General features: G+C 44.6%; 1 protein-coding gene across 2 annotated transcripts in view; it reads right to left on the bottom strand.

Annotated features, from left to right (window-relative positions):
* LOC121876850 overlaps positions 1 to 17,500 on the bottom strand; it is a 242,024-nt gene that overhangs the window by 192,799 nt on the left and 31,725 nt on the right. Inside the window, exon 1 of one of the 2 annotated variants that reach the window (XM_042382312.1) lies at positions 16,424 to 16,505. The exons of the other annotated variant lie outside the window; for it this stretch is intronic. The gene's annotated coding sequence lies outside the window, so the exon portion shown is untranslated. Of the gene's footprint in view, positions 1 to 16,423; positions 16,506 to 17,500 lie in introns of those variants that run through there. 2 annotated transcript variants of the gene reach the window in all.

Here is a 17,500-nt window from a genome sequence, read left to right as displayed (position 1 = left end):
CAACACTTAACGAATAATTTAAGTCTTATTCACTAACATAAAGATCCTGTATGTATTATTAACCTGATATATATCTGAGAGAGAGAGAGTGAGAGAGAGAGAGCGCAGGTGAAGGTCACACCAGCTGATACAGTACACTTCCTGCTCCCACCACCACCACAAAAATTTGGCCTTAGCACCAATCCACCCACCCACACCCTACCCAACACCCTACCCCACACCCTACCCCACGCCCTACCCCACGCCCTACCCCACACCCTACCCCACACCCATCAAATCCACTCATTCCAATCATTAATAAATAAATAAAATAAATAAATAAACTAATAAAATAAACTAATAAACAGCTACAAAAGGTCGACTAAGTTTGATCATTATCTCTTGACTAGTTTTTTTTTGTAGGTTCGTATTTCCTTAAAGGCCAATGTCTCCAACCTGTCTCTCCCTCTTTCATTGTCTCCCTCTGTCTCTTTCTCTCAATCTCTCTGTATATTGGTCAACGGCCTTCGAGCTGCAGAACTTTTTCAATAAACCTTTAATTATTATTGTTAATATTTATTGTCACACACACACACACACAGGACAATTAGTTAATGTCCAAAAGTGGAAGTAATTTTTAAGTGGACTGAGAGCGTCAACACAGCCTTGGGCCCTGACACATAGGTGGGGAGGAAGGGGTGAGGGGGTAAAGGGAAGAGTAAGGGAGATCAGGAGGGGTGAGGGAGGGGAGATCAGGAGGGGTGAGGGGTTGTTGGGAAGAAGGGGGATGAAGGAGGAATTGGGGGAAGTGCTGTGTAATGGTGGTGAATGTCGGAGTTATGTAGGAGTTGGTGGAGATGATGGTGGTGGTGTAGGAGATGGTGGTGAATGCTGGGGAAATGATGATGGTGGAGAAAGTGGATATTGGAAGGTGGTGGTGGGGGGAGGTGTAGGAGAATAGATGATGGCGACATATGCACGTGATAGGAGAGAGAGAGAGAGAGAGAGAGAGAGAGAGAGAGAGAGAGAGAGGAGAGAGAGAGAGGAGAGAGAGAGAGAGAGAGAGAGAGAGAGAGAGAGAGAGAGAGAGAGAGAGAGAGAGTAGAGAGAGAGAGACTCACCAACCACAAGCACTCACCCCCACAGACCTACCCATGTAAACATAACTAATGCGGGTGTAAACAGAGGCGGTAATCAGGGTAAAAGTGTCAATATAAACAGGTAGGATCCAGTCAGTGTTCCTCACTCACACACTTGTAGTTTCGGCCCAGAGGAATATACAGCCTTTTTGTGTGTGTGTGTGTGTGTGTGTGTGTGTGTGTGTGTGTGTATCTGTGTATGTGTGTCTGTGTAAGTGTGTCTGTGTAAGTGTGTCTGTGTTAGTGTGTCTGTGTAAGTGTGTCTGTGTAAGGGGTGTAGTAAGTATTTCTATGCAAGTGTGTCTGTAAGTGTGTCGATGCGAATGTGTTAATACAAGTGTGTCTGTGTGTGAGTGTAAGTGCATGCGTCAGTGAGGTATGCGAGCTGGTGTATGTCTTCGTGGCGTGAGTGTGTCGGTGTTTAGAGAGAGAGAGAGAGAGAGAGAGAGAGAGAGAGAGAGAGAGAGAGAGAGAGAGAGAGAGAGAGAGAGAGAGAGAGAGGCGGCAGGAGGAGGATATCTACTTCCTGTTGTTGTCTGGCGTCTGTTGTCATAGTCCCTCACACTTTCTTATCTTCGTTTGTTGTAAAATATTGTTGAGTGGATTTGATTTTGTTTTTACTCTTATTTCGTGTGTGTGTGTGTGTGTGTGTGTGTGTGTGTGTGTGTGTGTGAATGCCTGTATATATCTTCCACTTAAAATTCTGAAGAGCTGTGTGTGTATGTATGTATATGTGAGAATGTATGTATATATGTATGTATATATGTATGTATGTATATGTGTATGTATGTATGAAGGTATGTGTATATTATTGTTGGGTGTTGAGGAAGGGAACTCGATCTGGTGCAAGGGCGAGAGAGGCAGCGTCCATTTGTCACCCGTTAAGCCTCAACTGACACGTTTGTTCCCAGTTTACAAAGGTCGTGTAACTCGGTGGGGTTGTCTACATCAACCTCACCGTAGGATGCATAATGATGATGTAGGTCCTGTAGGGTATCTAGTTGAGGGAGGGTGGGTGGTCGTAAGGGGGAGGGTGGTCGTAGGACGGAGGGTGGTTGCAGAAGGAAGGATGATCGAAGGAGGAGAGATGATCGTAGGAGGAAAGATTGTTCAAGTATGGTTAGTAACAGGGAGGGGACCCAGTACGATGCCCTGAGGAACACCAGTAGGAGATGAGTGACAGCCAGATGAAGAACCATAAAGAAGCGCGCGCTGTGTCCCTGTCAGAGAGAGAGAGAGAGAGAGAGAGAGAGAGAGAGAGAGAGTCTAGACAAGAATAGGTGGAGTGATGTGGTAATACTTGAGTGTATAAGGGTTACTACCCCCTCCTCCCCCGCCCGCCCTCTCTCTCGGCGGGTACTTTGTCAAAGGCTTTTTGCTAAATCAACTTGACCCGTGCCTCTTCGTCGGTCAAGGAACCATGAGATGGAATGATGGGCTGACGTCAAGGTGAGATTTGTAGTTTTTTATGTTTTTTTTATGTTTTGTTTGTTTTGTTTTGTTTTTTGTTATGTTTTTAATGTATCTAAACCCCAAATTATTATACCCAAGTGATTTATAACGTGTCTGTGTACTATTGACCCCTAAGAGCTGTGTATAGAACCGAGGAGGTAAGTTATAGGTGGCAGTAATGTTAAGTATGTGAATCATGTCTTGCTAGCTAAGAGGGGGTAAGAGCACAAAGGCAGCGTGGGAGGCAAAAAGTGGGAGAGTGTATAAAGCCAGCATAAAGGGATTCAGCACTATAGGGAGGGCTCGGGATAAGAACATAAGAGCATAAGAATGGAGGAAACTGCAGCGGGCCTATTGGTCCATACTGGGCAGTCCCGTTTACACCCAACCCCTATTGCTCATATAAGCATCCAACCTATGTTTGAAGCTATCCAGCGTATTCGAGTTAATGATGATATTTGGTAACTTGTTCCATTCATCCACTACTCTGTTTCCAAACCAGTGTTTACCTATTTCACGCCTAAATCTAAATTTGTCTAATTTAAAATCATTGTTACGGGTTCGCTCCTGGTTGGATAGTTTGAGTACCTTTGTAATGTCCCCTTTGTTTAGCCCTGACTTCCACTTATACACCTCTATCAGGTCGCCCCTCGCTGGTGAGTTGTGTGGTCTCAAAAAAGGAGAGGAAATGGTGTGTATTGTGTGTGTGTGTGTGTATCGGGAACACACACACACATACACATACCTTGACCACCGAAGGGTCAAGACGTACCTGGCGCTCCTCTCGGAGCAGCCAGGTCAACTGTTAAGTTGGCCCATACCAACCCCCTCCCCTGAACTCTCCTCCCCACAGGAATATCAACAAGTTCTCGCCAGAAGTTACAATTTCATTTAGGAAAGGAACGGAACCAGTGTTAAGCAGAGGTGAACAGTGGTGAACAGTGCTTAAGTCAGTGAGAACAACTCAACAGTAACAGTCGTACCCAAGTTAACCTTCACACAGTGAGGTCCCAGGTGCCCAGTGATAACGGCCCGTGAGACCCAACAACAACCAGCGATGTGTTAATCCGTCTACAATTGGAAGGCGTAAGACCACACCTCACTCATATAACACCATCTGTGAGGGAATTATTACACCACATGTCCCTCATAACACCATCTGTGAGGGAATTACTACACCACGTGAGGTCCCTCATAACACCATCTGTGAGGGAATTACCACACCACGTGAGGTCCCTCATAACACCATCTGTGAAACACCATCTGTGAGGGAATTACTACACCACGTCAGGCCCCTCATAACACCATCTGCGAGGGAATTACTACACCACGCCAGGTCCCTCATAACACCATCTGAGGGAACTACTACACCACGTGAGTTCCTCCTAACACCATCTGGGAGGGAGTTACTACACTACGTGTTTGCTATTCAACACCTACATTAATCTGTACGTTCACTGTATGTTCCTTTACCTTTCTCTAATGAAGGCTTTTGTTAAACCACCAATGTATGTAATAAGTCATTTATGTCCAATGTATATTTTCAGCCTTCGGGCTGCAGAACTTTTTCAATAAACCGTTAATTATTATTATTATTATTATACCTACACCCCCTTTTCCAGGTTGCCCAGGTGTTGATAAAAGGTCGATCTAATTAGTGCTATCACCTGTAGTGTAAGAGCGACCAAAGAAGTAGGTTGAGTGATGTTAATTTCACACCTATCACGGTAGAAGAAATACCAGGATAGTACACCAAACACAGTCACTCTTAACAGGACAGTACACAATACACAGTCACGTCAAATAAGGTCCACGAACACCTGAATTTGTCGTAGTAGTGGTGGTAGGTGGTAGTAGTCGTGGTAGGTGGTAGTAGTCGTGGTAGGTGGTAGTAGTCGTGGTAGATGGTGGTAGTAGTCGTGGTAGATGGTAGTAGATCCAGTAGTAGTAGTAGTAACGGTGATGATATTACTACTCTCGGTACTATTATTTTTGTATCATTATTATTGTCAGTAGTAGTAATAATAGTAGTAGTAGTAGTAGTAGCTCAACTAACTCAACATAGTTAGGATAGCTACTTATGTATTAGGATATTTAATATTAAGGTAATAAAATGGTGGCGAAGGTGTGGCAATTAGGGGTGGCTGGAGGCCATTATAAAAAATAAAAAAATGCAGTAGTAGTAGTGAAGATGTTGGACAAAAGGGGAAATAGAGAGAGACGCCTTGACCAACATAACATTACTAACCTAACCTAACCAAATCCAACATAATATAAACACTCGCTCCAAAAACAGGTCCGATAAAGTCCCAAATGAACACTGTGACTCCTGTTGCCTCAGAAGGGTTGTCAAAATCCTTCGTCCGTTGTGTCATATTGTCTCACAGGAAATCGTCTACAGGATATATACATTTTTTGAGGAGGGAGTTGTGGTATATCCTAACAAGGTATATACTCCACCATGACAGTTATGTTAATGTCCGTATGTGAGTATAACACACGCGCGCCTTGACTTCCGTATAACCTGGATATAACGTGGTGCTTAGGGGTCACATTGTACCCATAGCATTAGGGGTATTTCATCTCTCTCTCTCTCTCTCTCTCTCTCTCTCTCTCTCTCTCTCTCTCTCTCTCTCTCTCTCTCTCTCTCTTTAATATGTAATTTTTTTCAGCAAGAACAAAAATATATATAACATTCTATATCAAAATAATGGTACTACTCCTTATAAAACAAACAAACAAAAACAAACAAACAAACACACTCAATGACTTGCACTAACAAAAAACAAATAAAGAAAACTTCAAATCTGATTGGCCGTCACCCAACTCACGCCTCCTCTTTACTAACCAATCACAAAAGCCCCCCATAACGAGGTAAGACTCCCCGACCCGTCACTAAATATAACCCCATGTGTGTGTGTGTGTGTGTGTGTGTGTGTGTGTGTGTGTGTGTGTGTGTGTGTGTGTGTGTCAGTCATTCTAGTTCCTAAGGCTGGGCCGCTCACCTTAACCAAAGTGTGTTTAATATCCGGTAGGTGGCGCCAGCTGGTCTAGTCTATATACACGATACACTGTAGGAACACCACTAGTCACGGTACACTGTGGTATAGTACACGATACACTGTAGGAACACCACTAGTCACGGTACACTGTAGGAACACCACTAGTCACGGTACACTGTAGGAACACCACTAGTCACGGTACACTGTAGGAACACCACTAGTCACGGTACACTGTAGGAACACCACTAGTCACGGTACACTGTAGGAACACCACTAGTCACGGTACACTGTAGGAACACCACTAGTCACGGTACACTGTAGGAACACCACTAGTCACGGTACACTGTAGGAACACCACTAGTCACGGTACACTGTAGGAACACCACTAGTCACAGTACACTGTAGGAACACCTAGTCTTTTGCGGTACTGTAGGGCTTCACCACTAGTCACGGTACACTGTAGGAACACCACTAGTCACGGTACACTGTAGGAACACCACTAGTCACGTCCACGATAGAATGACCCCCGTCCCTCCCTTGACCCCCTGACCAATCCACTATCAACCCAACCCCATCAAAGTTAGTGTTAGATTAGGTTTAGGTTTGGTTTAGGTTTAGGTTAGGTTTGGTTTTGGTTTTGGTTTAGGTTTGGTTTAGGTTGGGCTTAGGTTTGGTTTTGGTTTAGGTTAGGTTTGGTTTAGGTTTAGGTTTGGTTTAGGTTTAGGTTAGGTTTGGTTTTGGTTTTGGTTTAGGTTTGGTTTTGGTTTAGGTTAAGTTTGGTTTAGGTTGGGCTTAGGTTTGGTTTAGGCTTAGGTTAGGTTTAGGTTTAGGTTAGGTTTGGTTTAGGTTAGGTTTGGTTTAGGTTTAGGTTTGATTTTTTGGTTGAGTTTGGGTTAGGTTTGGTTTGGAGTTGGGTTTGGTTTTAGGTTGGGCTTAGGTTGGGGTTTGGTTTAGGTTAGGGTGGCAATATTGGTGTTTGTAATATGCTTCGACGAATACTGATGCCCATATTAGTCGAACACGGACAAGAATGGACATTAACATCAAGAACACTGACACACACACACACACACACACACACACACACACACACACACACACACACACACACACAAGGACAGCAACACACTTCCACGGTCATCCACATCATAACCAACCCAGACTCATATTACACACAACACGCACATGAAGCAAATAAACACCATAACACGCACATGAAGCAAATAAACGCTTACCACAACACGCACATGAAACAAATAAACACCACAACACGCACATAAACAAATAAAACACCATAACACCACGCACATGGGCAAATAAACACCCTACTTACGCACATGAAGCAAATAAACACCACAACACACATGAAACAAATAAACACCACAACACGCACATGAAACAAATAAACACCACAACACGCACATGAAGCAAATAAACACCACAACACGCACATGAAGCAAATAAACACCACAACACGCACATGAAGCAAATAAACACCACAACACGCACACAAACAATCACAGCAAATGACTAATAATGGACAATAATTCTGGACATTTATCTCATGTTAACCGAGTGAGTTGTGTGTACTTTTTTTTTTTTAACCTTCACTTGGGACTCAAATTTTTCGTCTGGGGATTGTAGATGCCGCAGTGAGAACCAACACACACACACACACACACACACACACACACACACACACACACACACACACACACACACACACACACACACAACACACACCCCGACACGCCCACAAGTAAGAGTGTAATCGGAGAGGCAAGACACTTTACAGTCTGGCCTTCTATACCTGAGCCTTTGTACCTATCTAAAGCCTTCCTAACTACTGTATAATTTGGCCACTAACTCGAAGAAGAGAGGGGTGGAGAGGGAGGGAGGGGAAGATGAGAGGGAGAGTGGGGGGGTTGTACTGTATAATTTGGGCATTAACTCGAAGCAGAGAGGGAGGGAGTGGAAAGATGAGAGGGTAGGTGCGTGGGAGGGAGGGAGTGAGGAAGGGAGGAGAGAGAGAGAGAGAGAGAGAGAGAGAGAGAGAGAGAGAGAGAGAGAGAGAGAGAGAGAGAGAGAGAGAGAGAGGTATAACCCCTTGACAAGTTCACAAGACGCAACACAACACCGAAGTCCTGAAGAAGCACCAACAGAAAACGAGACAAAACCAAGAGCAGTAACTTAACTAAAACAAAAAGACGAAACAAAATCATCAACCCCAAAAAATAAAAGCTAAAACGGTAACAATAATAACAAAAACAAGGAAAAAGTAACAGTATTAAAACAAAAGAATGATAAACAAACACAACAACAACAGGGGCAGCAGCAACAGAAACAACAGTAACTCAAAGAAAAGAACAAAAAACAGGAATATAAACAACAGTAGCAGCAGTAGAAAGAAAGAAAGAAAGAAGGAAAGAAAGAAAGAAAGAAAGAAAGAAAGAAAGAAGGAAAGAAAGAAAGACAGAAAGAAAGAAAGAAAGAAAGAAGGAAAAGACTGGTGGTAGTGTTTACAGTGATACCCAATCGTCACGCACCTAGTTATGACAGAGAGACCCGGTCCTACGTCACCCTAGACCTGTCTTCTCTCTTACCCTGCCACGGTCACACCCTCACCCTGTCACACCCTGATACTCTTACCCTGTCACGGTCACACCCTCAACCCTGTCACACCCTGATACTCTTACCCTGACTATCTCACCCTCACCCTGTCACATCCTCACTCACTCTGTCTCACCCTGCCACTGTCACACCCTCACCCTGTCACACCCTGATACTCTACTCCTGACTATCTCACCTCACCCCAAGTCACATCCTCACCACTCTGTCTCACCCTGCCACTGTCACACCTCACCCCTGTCACACCCTGATACTCTTACCCTGACCATCTCCCCACCACCCCTGTCACATCCTCACCACTCTCTACCCTGCCACGGTCAACCCTGCCTTCACACCCTGATACTTCTTACCCTGACTATCTCACCCTCACCCTGTCACATCCTCACCACTCTGTCCTGCCCCTGCCACTGTCACACCCTCACCCCTGTCACACCCTGATACTTACTCCTGACTATCTCACCCCACCCCTGTCACATCCACTCACTCTGTCTCCATCTCTGCCAATGTCACACCCTGATTCTTCCTACCTCACTCTTCCCTGTCACACCCTCCCCCTCAACCCCCACCCCATCCTAACCCTGCTCCACCCTAACCCCACCCCACCCCCACACTCCACACTCCCCACCCCTCACCCCTGGGCCCCACCCTCACACTCACCCACCACCCCTGCCCCCACCCTCACACTGCCCACCCTCACACTGCCCCACCCAATACTCGTACCCAACTGCCCGGGAGGTACAGTAGGTGGGTTTGGCCAGGTGCGCAGAGCCACAGGTATATTCACCTGCTTATTACATCCTCCCACACACCTGTTGCTCCATACCGGTTTCTTACCCCCACATATCTGTTGCTCCATACCTGTTTCTTACCCCCACACACCTGTTGCTCCATACCTGTTTCTTACCCCCACACACCTGTTGCTCCATACCTGTTTCTTACCCCCACACACCTGTTAGTTCATGGCCTGTTTCTTACACCCCCCACACACCTGTTGCTCCACACTCCAGTTTCTTACCCCCACACACCTGTTGCTCCATACCTGTTTCTACCCCCACACACCTGTTGCTCCATACCTGTTTCCTTACCCCCCACACACCTAGTTAAGTCTCAAGCAATTGCCTCTACCCCCACACACCCACAGTTCTTATTACCTGTTTCTTACCCCCACACACCTGTTGCTCCATACCTGTTTCTTACCTCTACACACCTGTTGCTACACATCTGATCTTTTTCAATCTACCTTAGCGAAAACATTGTGTTCTTAGGTTAGGTTGAAAGCATAATTAAAGGGATAAAAAATTAAATAAGGGAGTAAAATGAAGGAATAAATGAAGGAAAAGTCAAAAGGTCGACACTGGATAAAAAAAGGTTCCGTTCACACCTGGACCTTTGTAACCAACGAGAGAGAGAGAGAGAGAGAGAGAGAGAGAGAGAGAGAGAGAGAGAGGAGGAGAGAGAGAGAGAGAGAGAGAGCAGGAAAAAAAAGGACAAGAACGAAAGAAAGAAAGGAACTGAGAAAGATAAACAAATATGCAAAAAGAGAGGAAGAAAACGCAAGAAAAGAGAGATAGAGAGGGACAGAGAGAGAGAGAGAGACAAAGGTGTGGAAAGCAGTGAAAAACAAAAGGTCAGGTGTGCGTGCGTGGTAGAGAGACGGTGTTGGTACATACATACATGCATGTACATACGAAACACCCCACCCCACCCTGGAAAGCCCCACCTCACCCCACCACCTTACCCCACCCCACCCCTGAAAGCCCCACCTTGTCCCACCACCCACTCCCCACCCCACCACCTCCCTACCCCACCATCTTACCCTACTCCCACCACCACCCCCACCCCACCACCTCACCCCACCCCACCACCTCACCACCTTTTGATCTCATCTCAACACACCCACCCCCACCCCACCACCTTGGCTCCCCACCCCACCACCTTACCCCACCCCACCACCTTGCCTCCTACTCCCACCACCTTACCCCACCCCACCACCTTACTCCCCCACCCCCACCACCTCACCACCTTACTCCCACTCCCACCACCTTACTCCCCACCCCCACCACCTTACCCCCACCCCACCACTCCACCTCACCTTGACCACCTTACCCTACCCCACCCTGACTGCCTCAACTGCTGTCTTTACATATGTCTTAAACTGTACTGGTGGGCGGAGGATTTGCATATAGGTCATATCTCATGACAGGACTGGGGGCTCTTGCATTAATTATCTTGGGTAATTCAATCAACAATCAAACAAAACACATTAAATTATTTAACCAATTAACTAACAATCAAACAAACAACCAAACTAATTAGCAAACAGTCAAACACACTAACTACAGTATCTGAAGCAGTTACCCAGTTAATAATTTAGTGGAGATAATCTGTAGCTGCGGTATATCTGTGTCAAATAAAATTAACTTCAATTTTGACTATCTTGAGTACGATGACTTAATCCCACGAGTACGATGACTTAATCACATGAGTATGATGACTTAACTCGTGAGTACGATGATTTAATCCCTTAAGTACGATGACTTAACCTCTTGAGTACAATAACTTGACCCCTTGAGTACGACACTATACTTGCCGGGAACTGATCTGGTTTAGTTTTTGTCTACGTGTGTGTGTGTGTGTGTGTGTGTGTGTGTGTGTGTGTGTGTCTGCTCCGATATTAATCTTAGCGTTTCTCTCACACACACACACACACGCACACACGTAAAGATACTTATACCAACATAACAGGTAACAAGTCTCCCCCAATTACCTGTGCAGTGCATGTATGAATCATCCATCACCTGTGCATGCGTGTGTGTTTGTGTGTCGTCCCACTACCTGTGTATGAGTTAACCCATTACCTGGCGTCTACCTGGCTTTTAAACCCCTCCCCTCCCTTCTCCTATCCTTTTAGTCTAAGGTAGGTTTAGGTTAGGTTCCTCCCTCACTCCATCACCTCCTTCCTCCCTCACTCCGTCTCTACACTACTCCTGCCCCTCACCGACCCTCCATCGCATTGGTCCATACTGGGCAGTCCCGTTTACACCCAACCCCTATTGCTCATATAAGCATCCAACCTATGTTTGAAGCTATCCAGCGTATTCGAGTTAATGATGATATTTGATAACTTGTTCCATTCGTCCACTACTCTGTTTCCAAACCAGTGCTTACCTATTTCGCGCCTAAATCTAAATTTGTCTAATTTAAAACCATTGTTACGAGTTCGCTCCTGGTTGGATAGTTTGAGTACCTTTGCAATGTCCCCTTTGTTTAGCCCCGACTTCCATTTATACACCTCTATCATATCGCCCCTCGCTCTACGTCTCTCGAGGGAGTGCAATTTAAGATGCTTTAACCTGTCTCTGTACTCAAGGTTCCTAATGCCCGGGATTAGTCTTGTCATTCTCCTCTGAATTCTTTCCAAGGATTCTATATCCATTCTGTAATACGGTGACCAGAACTGAACTGCGTAATCCAGATTCAGCCGGTCTATTCTATCTCAACCCCTTAACAAACTTCTTAATTATATTCCTTAAGATCAACATTTACATCTGTTCCCGATTCTCATGACCTGACTGGTATACTGTATGTCTTTTGGGCGTGAGGGGAGTTTTTTTTTATATAAGGGTTAGGTTGGACTTGGTTAGGTTAGAGTTAATCTAGGTTGTTAGGTTAGGATTGTAAAGTAAGATAGGGTTAGGTTTGGTTAGGTTAGCTTAGGTTAGGTTTGGTTGGATTTGGTTAGATTAGGTTAGGTTTGGTTGGATTTGGTTAGATTAGGTTAGGTTTGGTTGGATTTGGTTAGGTTAGAGTGAAGTTAAGCTCGGTTGTTAGGTTAGGATTGTAAAATAAGACAGAGTTAGGTTAGGTTTGGTTAGGCTACGTTAGGTTAGCTTAGGTTAGGATTAGTTGGATTTGGTTAGGTTTGCTAGGCTTCTAATGGGATTTGGTTAGGTTAGGCTAGGCTTACGATTTGGTTAGATTAGGTTAGGTTTGCTGGATTTGGTTAGATTTAGGTTAGGTTTGGCTGGATTGGTTAGTTAGAGGAAGTAAGCTCGGTTAGGTTAAGATTGTAAAATAAGACAGAAAGTGCTGTTTAGGTTTGTTAGGCTACGTTAGGTTTATGAAGAAGTTGTCGACTGTAGATCAGCCTTGTTTTAATTATTAGGAGAAAAAATCGACCTGAACGAAATACCAACACGCAAGGCCCTACTGTACAAAACACTGGAGAGAGAGAGAGAGAGGGGGGACGCCGTAGGCTAAGACGTGTATGGTGGAGCGTGGGTCGAGGCGTGTGGTGACTGGTGGCATGGGTCGAGGCGTGTGGTGACTGGTGGCTTTGGGTCGAGGCGTGTGTGGTGACTGGTGGCGTGGGTCGAGGTGTGTGGTGACTGGTGGCATGGATCGAGGCGTGTGGTGACTGGTGGCATAGGTCAAGGCGTGTGTGGTGACTGGTGGCGGGTCGAGGCGTGTGTGTGACCAGGCATGGGCCGAGGCGTGTGTGTGGTGACTGTGTGGGTCGAGGAGTGTGTGGTGACTGGTGCATGGGTCGAGGCGTGTGTGTGGTGACTGCAGAAGGGTCGTGGCGTGGGGAGGTGGACTACGCCAGGATACGCCACCTCAGCTGGGTAACACACACACATTACACACATGACACACACACACACACACACACACACACACTATTGATCCCCCCACACACATATGACCACTGTGCGTATATCGATCTACTGCGGCTGTGAGTGTGTGAGTGTGTGTGTGTGTGTGTGTGAGTGAGAGTGTGTGTGTGTGTGTGTCTGTTTGCGAGAGTGAGAGCGTGTGTGTATCTTTATAAGAGAAAATGTGTGTGCGTGTGTAAAGATGACGTTTACAGTGCTTGGGTCTAAGAATCAGTGCCATAACAACTCTGAACCCCTAAGATAAACCCTTAACAACTCTGAACCCCTAAGATGAACCCTTAACAACTCTGAACCCCTAAGATGAACCCTTAACAACTCTGAACCCTTAAGATGAACCCTTAACAACTCTGAACCCCTAAGATGAACCCTTAACAACTCTAAACCCCTAAGATGAACCCTTAACAACTCTGAACCCCTTAAACTTACTGAGGTTAGAATAAATTAAAAAAAACTCAGATAAAACAAGAAATTTTTCAATAAAAAACAAAAGTTAATGAAAAATGGCGTCCAAAATGTACCTTGACTACAGAAGCATAATGTGTTTACCTTTTATGGAGAGGAGTGGGAGGGGTGGGGGTGAGGAGTGGGAGGGGTGGGGTGAGGTTGGAGGGGGTAGTGGCGTGAGTTGGGAAGGAGTGTTGATGATGCAAGAAGGGCTCTCTCTCTCTCTCTCTCTCTCTCTCTCTCTCTCAATTGAATCAGAGACGCGTAAGGATTGGGTTGGATAAGGTCTTCCTAATGCAACCCTTATCCAATACACCTCCAGGTACATAAAACAAAAAATATATATTGGATGGGATTAGTAAAGGCTGCGTGACCTCCCAGTTGTGTCCTTGACCTTTGTTGTTAACGTTCCAGACATGTTGTTATCGATGCTGTAGTTACGTTCACGAATATGAGGAGGATTAACACTGAGACACTACATAGATACGTTCACTTACACAAAAATTAACAGTGAGACTCTACCTTAACAATATACCATACGTTCACTTAGAAGGCAAAATTCCTCAGTACCTTTGTTAAATTCTTCAGTACCTTTGTTAAATTCCTCAGTACCTTTGTTATGTCTGGCCCCAGCTTACTACCTGACGGGAAGGAGGTGGTGCATCACTGGCCAACAACACTACTCATACAAACAGGCGCCACAGGGACTCGAACCAAGGGCCTAGACAACAGGAATGATGATGAGCTTTTCAACCACTTAAATCATCGAGGCGCCATAATATATTTTAACACACACACACAAATTCATAATATCACTATTTATTATTTGAATTTTATGCCAGGTAATATATTTTTTTAAGATGTTAAATTAATGTTACTGCGATAAGTTTAACATATAACGTGACGTAGGAGGGTTCAGTTGAGGGAGGCAATTTACTCAATATAAAGTGATAGTTTATCTTTTCACATATTCCTACAAGAGTCAACTTCAACAATAAACTTTGATTGGAATAGATTGTTTCATTTCGTGCCACTCACAACGGAGTCAGAGTCACTCATACGTGGATAGTCCGTGGCACTCAAACAGAAGTACGTGGCAGTCGACAAAAGTCCTTGGCACTGACATAAGGAATACTCATGAATACCAAAACGGTGCCATTAGGTGTGTCACTCTCTCTCTCTCTCTTTCCCAGTCTCTCACTCTCTCTCTCCCATGTCTAGAGTAGTACCAGGCCAGGTTCAAAAGACTGCCACACAGACCAGCACCACGATCAGCACAAGTAGAAGGGAAGATGGTGTTGTGTGGCAGACAGACAGACAGGTAGAATCCCAGGGCAGTGTGTGTGTGTGTGAGAACATACCTCAACCTGGCCCTAAATTAACAATAGTTCGTGCCATGAATTGGATCACCTAATTAGTAACCACCCTCACCTTATATCGCCTTAAGATTAACCACCCTCTGTTGTTTTCCTCTTAAAATTAACCACCCAATCGACAACTTTACTTAACACAACCTAGCCTAATCTAACCCCCCAGGTGAAATAACTAGGGTGGCTAATCTTCAGGTATTTTTTTATATATATTTCTATCTGGAGCTGTCAGCGCGCACCTTAACTACCTTAAACTATAAAATCATTCCAATATGGAGTCATAATCGTACTGAAACTCTACAATATTGGACATTAATTTCGTCTTTTCGTTTTTTATTCAAATTTCTAAGTGCATTCTCGTTAACATAAAGAAACCAAACTTGTATTCCCTAGAAAGACGAAGAGTGCGGGGAGATATGTTAGAATTATTTAAGTGGGTGAAAGGAATCAATAAAGGGGATATAGATAAAATTCTTATAATATCCGAGCAGGATAGGACTCGAAGCAACGGATTTAAGTTGGATAAGTTTAGGTTTAGGAGGGAGATAGGAAGAAACTGGTTCACAAATAGGGTGGTGGACGAGTGGAACAAGCTTAGCAACTTAGTAATAAGTGCTGGAACGCTGGAAAGTTTTAAGGGGAGGCTAGATAGATTCATGGATGATAGAGAGTGGTTGTAACTCTAGACAGGAGCTGCCATGCACAGGCCAACCGGCCTATTGCAGACTCCTTTATTTTCTTATGTTCTTTCTTAATAGTTTTTTGGTAATTTAAATTCAATATGCGTCAGGAAATCTTGCGTTTCTCTCCACGTCAAAATACGAGAAAAAATATAACGCAACGTAGGAACCTCTAAGAATCTCGCCGGTGATGTCAGAGAAGCCCACCCAGCGCACATGTATACATCAGCGTGAAGCCTCTTAACACAGCAGCCACCACTTGTACTACCCTGGGCATCACTCCCACGCTTCTCTGTGTGTGGGTGTTGTGGTCCCCTACAGCCAGCACCACGACACAAATAACACGATAGATTTTATGTAGAAGGAATCTGTGAGGGTAGAAGATTATAAAAGACAAACCGACTTAAGGTGGGAGAGGATGGTGGCGTGTGTGTGTGTCTGCCCACTGGCAGATGTGAGGTGGTGGTGGGCCTGGGCGGCGTCAACTCCGCACCCATCCTCGTCAACCAACACACACACACACCCTCAACTGCACTGTATTTCCCTCACCTTGAGCTTTTGTATAAAGTTTTCAGGTTTACTTATAACCTCATAACTAATTTCCAACACAATATATGGTTTAGTTTCTCTCCCTCACACGCACGTATCTTCATCTCGTTACCAAGAGTGTAGCTGCTGCCACTAATTTGTTGAAGATAACTTTGTAGTTACAATATATATTCTCGGTTATACTCCTGTTATGAAGGTAATTTTGTTTTTCGACAAATAACAACTATGTCCGGTTTTACACAAATAATTCCACTTGGCACAAATTATATCCAAAATCACAGTGGATGATATTAGTGTCATTGGTGATACTGGTTAAGGCAGAGGTGATGCAAGTAACAATTTACATGAATGCATGTTGTAGGGAAGCAACGCTGAGGCGACTGACTGCCTCTCACCTCACAGCTGTGGTGGAACCCTCACACCCTCACCGTCCCCACCTCCACCGCACTACACAACTACCACATTTACACACTACTTTTGTTACGGGTTAAACTTTCCACTAACCACGTCACAAGGCACTAGTTGTCTCCCTGGATCACTTATCTACAATAAAACACAAACGGCTAGTAACATACTCAAACCTACACGTCCCGCGGCGCCACTTTATGCCCAACGTCTCGTACTGCCTTTCAGTCATTTACAACTTTTATGGCCTTGACGCTTACCAAGTCAACCCAACTTTTCTTCAATTATTGAGAAAAATAGATAATTGTATTGTTTCAAGATCCTCATATAAAAAAAATTGGCTTATTAATGAGTTTGAGAGTTTAGCAGGCGGGGCGTGAGGTAATGATAGCCACCTTACTGCCGCTCTGGCCTGAAAACTTACCAACTTCCCATATCGCGATACACCACCTACCTCTCTGTTGCTATCGAAAATCAATTTTACCTTATTGACCAGCATAAATGTTCACCCACTAAGGCACCCACGACACTCAACCCCCCTCCAACTACCCCACAAACTCCCACAACAAATATACGACAAATAACGAATCAACAAATGTAAAAAAAAAAAAATTCCAAGAAAGACGATCTGTAAAACGTGTATTATATGTGATGAAACTAAACCTCGACTTATCTTCAACCTGTGTCAAGTCTACTTCATAGTATGTTAAGAATCTCTCCTGAATAATGATAGAAATAATAATAAAATAAAATAAAAATAAGACGACAGTGTTTGCCCCGGGGAAGATCTTACACAACTGAGAGACTGGTGAGGAGGCGTGCGCTAATATAAGTTCTTACCAAAAGGTGTGGCTGCCTGGCTGTTGAGCGTGTGAGAGGGGAAGGAGGGGTGGGCGGGGGAGGGGTGGAAGATGGGAGAGGGGAGGGGGACCTAGAGTCAAGTTCACCAACCCAGTTTATGTCCTCCTGTCCACCACCTGCCTCACTCATACTTCACTCACTCACATTTAATCTAATGAGTGATAAGATGCACAAGAAAAGATAATTTTATTAATAACACAAAAGTATTTATATATATGTGTGTGTGTGTGTGTGTGTGTGTGTGTGTGTGTGTGTGTGTGTCTAGGTGTTTATAAAAACACATACGAATCAGACCTCCACGTTATCGCTATACTG

This window comes from Homarus americanus, unplaced genomic scaffold (assembly GCF_018991925.1).
Source record: "Homarus americanus isolate GMGI-L3 unplaced genomic scaffold, GMGI_Hamer_2.0 scaffold50281, whole genome shotgun sequence".
Lineage (NCBI taxonomy): Eukaryota > Metazoa > Arthropoda > Malacostraca > Decapoda > Nephropidae > Homarus > Homarus americanus.
This window is presented reverse-complemented; position numbering and strand designations above follow the sequence as displayed.